The sequence below is a fragment of the Brugia malayi genome (genome assembly GCF_000002995.4).
Source record: "Brugia malayi strain FR3 genome assembly, contig: Bm_v4_Chr3_scaffold_001, whole genome shotgun sequence".
NCBI classification, from domain to species: domain Eukaryota; kingdom Metazoa; phylum Nematoda; class Chromadorea; order Rhabditida; family Onchocercidae; genus Brugia; species Brugia malayi.
In genome coordinates, this window is record NW_025062477.1 from 11,526,680 (window position 1) to 11,533,653 (window position 6,974).

Consider the following 6,974-nt stretch of genomic DNA (forward strand, 5'->3'; position numbering starts at 1 on the left):
TTTGAATTAAACTGCAAAAAAAAAAAACATTAAAATTCAGTAATGGGAAAATAATTGATGTATCATATCATTTGCTATCAGTAACTATCAAAAAAAAAAAAAGAAAATTGCAAATAAATTTTTTTTTAAATTTTACAAATTACAATTTTCTTTTTTCTTTTTGCTTTGGTAAAAGAAAAATAGAAAAAAAAAAGTTAGTTGAAATTAAAATAAAAAAAAAAAAAACATTCTTAATCTTTCAAATTTTAAACAAAAAATTTTTCTCATTTTTTTACTTTCCGTGCAAAAAAAAATTTAAAAGAAAAAAAAAAAAAAACAGTAAAAAAAAATTTTTTTCACTTACTATTTGCCAAAATGTTACGGAAATATTGCAAATAATACTCATTCAATTTTTAAATTAAATAATGTCAAAATGTAAATTTCACTCATTCGTTTATTGTCCAAAGATTTCGTACACAGAAAATTAGTTACTAATTGGTTATCAAGAATGAATTTTTACAGTGATAATTGATAATGTAGAATTTTCAAGTGATAAATTGATAGATCAATTAGATCAAAAATGATAAAAATTAAAAAAGGTGAGAAAATTTCTATTTTTGAAAAATTAAAAAATAAATGTATTAATGCTGAGAAATAAAGATTATGTAATGAAATAATTTGAAATGAGTAATTAAAAAAAAAGACATAAGTTATTTTATGATGATAATTGTATTTTGAATTAACTTAATAATTAATTGTTTGAATTATTTAATAATAATAAAATGTGAAAAATAATGAACAAAAATAGATTCTTGAAAAGGATGCAAAAGAATTTTTGGAATTTTTAATTTTGTCTTATAATTTAAAATTCTTTAAAATGGTAGTTTCTTCTTTTTTGCAGTGAATTTGAAAGATTGTTTTATTCTCATTTATGCAAATTTCATCAACTTTACTTCATCGCTATATGTTTGCAAGTAAACAAAGGCTAAATCAATTTCATTTCTAATTGTTGCATCGAATTTCTTACTTAACTCAAAAAAAAAGTGACAACTTCGATATTTTCAACAAAAATAAAGTTTTCCATAATAAAAAAAAAAAAAAAAAACTTTGCAATAACAAAAATCAATTTCAAACATTTATATATTTGCCATTTTTATGCATGCATGTTTTCCTAAAATTAATTGATATTTTATTGATAAATAATTTTAGCTAAAAGTTGATTATTCTCTCTTCTCAAAAAAAGAAAATTAGAAGATGGAAAATAAATTAACTTCAAATTAAATTTTCAAAAATGATTTTACATTGTATCGGTATATTATTTATGAAAGATAAAATGACAGTTATTAATTATAGAAACGAAGAAATTTCTTCATTACTTTATCAGAGGGTAAATTTAAATTTATAGAGCATTTTTAAAATTAATAATTTCTATTGCACATGTAATTTGTTATATCACAATGTGAATTTATCAAAACGATGTTATACTTTGAAAAAAACTTTTAAAAACTTCTTAAAATGTTTAAAAAAAGAAAGCACATTTTAAAAGTATCAAATTTAAAGTAAAAAAAAAGTATGTATTTTTAACACAAGAAAGTATTTTAAGAAATTTGTAAATTCTGAAAAATTTAAAAAATAGATTTGCGTATTTCTTTTAAAAAAGTTTTTTTTTTTGTTGTTAATATTTTTGTTAAATAATCGAAATAATTGTTAAAACAATACGCAAAATCATATAAATTTTTTTCAAACATTACAAAAAGAAAGTAATTCAAATAAAAAAAAAAAATGAAAAAAAAAGGTCGTTGTTGCTAATTGAATTTTAATTTTATTAATATTAAAAATTTTCTTAAATATTTTGTTAAAAATTAAAAAAAAAAATTAGCAGTAGCTTCTCGAACGTTTTTTTTTTTTTTCACACTAATTGTTTACATATATATGCAAATAAGCTTATTTGATGTTTATTTTTTACATAATAATTTTTGCAGCAATTTCAAAGCGATGCTCTATTTTAAAAAGAAATTGCTTTTTTTTTTTTTAAAAAATTGTTCTGTAAAAAAAGTTACATTTTAAAAGTGCTAAATTTAAAGAATAAAAAATTTTAGCAAGAAAATATTTTAAGAAATTTTAGAATTTCAGAAAAAAAAGAAAACATAAAATATAGAATACACTTTTTCCAAAAAAAAAAAAAAAAAAGAAGAAAAGCATAGAAGTGCAGTGCAATAATTTATTCTGTTTAACATATTTGAAAGTAAACATAAAATTTATCATTGCTTTACAAATGTAATAATTTATATAATTAATAATTAATTATATTATCAGTTCAAAGTTAATTTTTGATTTCAAACAATTTAACTTATCGATTTCCCTTTTCTTTTTTCTTTTATAATATCAATAATTTGATTTAAAAAAAAAAAAAAAAAACGTATCCTTAAATTCATATCTAAAAATATTCAGCATTATTTTTTGAACATATAAATAAATTCATTCGATAAATGTTTTAATAAATTTCTTCAATATTACAGTTTAATTAATTCTAATTATCTGATGAAGGCTTTTGAGTTGACAAATTAATCAATCTTTTATTTGCATGACGGAAGCACTTCTCTTCAAAAAAAAAAAAAAATGTCACAATCGAATTCATCAATACAATTAAGGTTAATGACTTTTGCATTTAAAAAAAAAAAAAAAAAAGATAAAATTACCATGAAAAGATTTGCATTTTACAATTCTTTTGCAACATTAGAAAAATAAAAATATTAATTAATATTCTCTAAAATTATCAAAATGTTCTATTTATATAATTTGAAAATTTTCAAAAAAAAAAAAAAAAAAAATTAAAAGTTTTCACTTATCGAAAAAAAAAATTTAATAATATAAAAAATGAATTTTATTCTATTGGTTTAATTTTTTATGAAAAAATAGCAAATAATGAATATTAATTTATCAAATTTTTCATTTTCTATGTTTTTTTAATAAAACTAATTTGGAAAAAAAAAACTATAAATAAAAAAAAAACCTATAATTTTAATATTTATTGATACTATATTACATGAAAGGAAAAGAAAAAGTAAAAAAAAAATTAGATATTAATACAAAATGTGAAAAATATATATATTTTTTTTCTTTAGTACTATTATAAGAATTTTCTCAAAAAAATTTTCGCTACTTCAAATTGCTTATTTACTTATTTTATTATTGAAGGGCAAAAGGAAAAAAGAAGGAAGGAAAAAAAGAAGGAAATTTGAAGCAAAGTATTATTCTTAATTATTAAGAGAGAAGAAAACTGATTGTTAAAAATATAAATTGAGGGTAGGACATTTGCGCTAAAAGTATAAAAAAATGTCTTATTAGCCATAAAGTACATTCATCTTCCTTTTTTTTTTTAAAAAAAAAAAAAAAAAAAGCAGAAGTGTTAGGTAATTATTAATGAAAACAAAAAAATGAGAAATGAAAAAAATGAGTAATATTTTTTAAAAATTATCAATTTATTAATGATGAATTAAATTATGAAATGAAAATGATCAATTCATTAATAAAGGATTAATTTTTTTTTTAGAAAAATATTGAGTAATTATTAATTGATAATAAATAAAAATGAAAGGTGATTAATAGTTTTTGAATAAATAACTAAATTATAAAGCGAAAGAAGACTGCGATTCATTGATAAAAGAAGGATAAAAAAAAAAAAAAACTAAATTATGAAATGAAAAAGATTGATAAAAGATATTAATTCATTAATAAAGAAGCTTTTCTTTTTAATTAATATACGATTTTGTAATTATAGTGAAGTCTTTTTATTTTTCAAATCATTCAAACTTATTAATTTTAATAAAAAAGTTAGCTCAGATTGGTTAAAAAATTAATTAAATCATAAATAAAGATATAAAATGGCTAAAAAAATGAGATTTCTAAAGAATTTATTAGCATAAAATAATTTCATATTGATGTTTTTCAATTTCCATTCTTTCCTCTCAATTTATTTGCACTGAAAAAGATGTCAAAAACAAAAAAAAAAAAAATTACATTTTAATATAAAATAAAAATTTTTTATTTTATTAATTTTGCTAATAAATCCAATCAATCAATCATTTTTTATAAAATAAATTTGTTCTGCTTAATAGAAGAAAAAAAGCTAAAAAGCTAGCTTTAGATGTTGAAAGTTATTAAAATATTAACAAGAATGATGCAAAATGGTTGTTTAAAAAAGCAAATTGGATGAATAAAAAAAAAAAATAAAATAAAATAAAAAGGAAAAAAAAAAAAACATTTATATATAATTTGCAAAAAATTTGCTCATTCATAACAAAAAACCTACTATTAATGCGGAACTTAAACACATCGAAAAAAAAAAGAGAAAAAAAAAGAGAAAAAAGAAATAAAATTCTTAAAAATAACTTTAAAAATGTACTTTAAGAGGAAAGAGGGAGCATATATTGCTTCTTTTCTTCTTTTCTTTTCTTTTTTTATTTTGCAATGAAAATTTTTGAAATAATAATTGCAATAAAATATAATTTTTATTCATAACTCATTGACTATAAATAGAAATTTCATTTTAAATAACAAATAAAGTAAGAATTTTTTTTTTTTTTTTTGTTTTTGCTTTGTTTATTTTTAATGTGACATTTTTTTTTTTTTTTTTTCTTTTGTTATTTGAACAAAAAAAATTTTCAGATAAGTTTTAAATTTTAAGCAGAAAAAAGAAAAAAAAAGGGAAACGAAGCATAAACATTGCACTTTTTGCAAAAAAGCAAAAATAAAAAAAAAAAAAAGAAATTTTTTTTTTTTTTTTTATTTTTGGAGCTCATAAATTTGAATGAATGAATGATAAATTGAGAATGCGGAAGTAACAATCATTTTTCAAATCAATTTCCTTCTTTTCTTCTCCACCATTTTACATGCTTTTTTTCTGCTTTTAAGAAAATCTTTCGTTTTTTTTTTTTTTTTCTCTCAACAAAAAAAAAAAATTAAATTAAATTAAAAAAAAGTAGCGGAAAAACAACTTTATCAAAAAGTATTATTTCTAATTCTAAATCTAAATTTAACACAACAATTTGCTAAACAACTAATCTACCTTTTTTAATTCATTCATTTCTTATCAATGCAAAATTTTTACCTTTCATTTTCTCTTTTTTTGTAAATTCTTGCTGACATTCCTAATTTATTTTATTTACTTATCATTTCCTACTTTCATTTCATTTTCATTTCCTCACTTCTCACCTATTTTAGTTTTTTTGAGAAAGATTTTTAATCACTTATCATTATTCTTCATGTTTTTTCTTTGTAAACAAATTTTTTCTTTATAATAATATTAATTCATTTTTTTTTTTCTTTTTTTTAAAGATTAATAGGATAAATGATATCAAATGTTATTGTGTGCAGTTGTTAAATACATTTGCACAGACGCATTCAGTTAAATTGTTAAATACATAAGTTTTTTCTTTTTTTCTTTTTTTTTTTTGTTTTCTCAATTTTAAAAAATTTAAAATCATAAAGACTAAAATCATAAACTGGATTTTAAAATTATAAAAAATTACAAGAAATTTAAAGTTAAAAAAATGCTTTTTTCTTTGTTTTAAATAATTATATTTTTGTTTAATCTCTTATCATTAATCATCATTCAGTTCTATTCAAGCAATCAAAATGAAAATGAAAACATAATTGAAATCATTGGAGAAGAGAAAGATGTGACAACCTTAATGCTTTTAAAATTTATATTAAATTGATTGAACAAAAAAATGAATAGGAGATGAAAAAAAAAAAAAAAAAAAATAATACTTAAAAGATATTCTAGCTTATATTTATTCTGGCCTAAGAACATTTCTAGCTTATTTGTAAAGCTTAGCTGCTAAACTCGATGAGCTATTTTATTAGAAATTATATGCTATATCTATGGCTACTTAAAATGTGGAAAAAGAAAGCAAAATGATATTAAAATGAGCATTCCTCATTTGTAATAGCAAAAAAGAAAAAGCAATGCAATCAAATCTGCTAGGATTGTTAAAATAAAGTAATGAAATTTGATTTCAATTCCTTAAATTGAAAAAAAAAAAAGTGTAGATTACTTTGCATTTTACCACAATTGTATTTTACTTTTTTTTTTGAAAAGAGAGAAATCAGAATTTGAAATGTTTCTTGCATTAACTATACTTTTAATTATGAAAATTTTTCAAGCAAAAATATTTTAAAAGTTTTTCTTATGGCTTCAATGCTTAGAAGTAATTAGCATAAGTGTTACGGTATCTCATCAGTGTGTTACAGGAAAGTATTACTATTTTTTTTGTACTCGTAGATTAATATTTTAAATTTTTAGAGGGAAGCTTAATAGCTCAACCATTTTTACTAACAAATATCGACGGTGAAATTTGTACAAATATACTTAAATTTTTATTATATCATGAATTCAAATTTCATTCACGCAAATTAAGTACTGTCAAGGATTGCTGTAAAAAAATGCGATAAAAAATAGACGTGCTTTAATGAAATCACTAATAACTTTTGAATTTTGCATTTATAGAGGTTTTGAATTTGAAAAAGGAAGAATATCACTTTATAATTTTTTATTGGAGTGTTCCGAATAATTATAATTTGAATCGTAAAATGAAGAAATGAAAGAGAAAAGAGATGAAACCATTATGCAACTGAAAATTTAAAACAATTATTTCGACTTGAAAAAATAAAAGAAATAATTAGAAGCAATTATATATATTAATGGAAATAGAATTTTATTTCACTAATCCATTTATCATATCAATTCTTATCGATTACGATATGCTAGTGAATGAAACTTTAGAACTTCTAACTTCATCAATTAAGGATAGACTTTATAATTAATAATTTCTGTCCACTTTTTTCTCTATCTCTCTGATAAATTTCTTTGTTTTGTTTTCAATTTAAATTCACTGCAATATATAATAGATCAGAATTTTTGAGCAAACAACAAAAAAAAAAAAATTGTTGTTTAAACAAAAAAAGGAAAAAAAATGGTTAATACAAAAAAA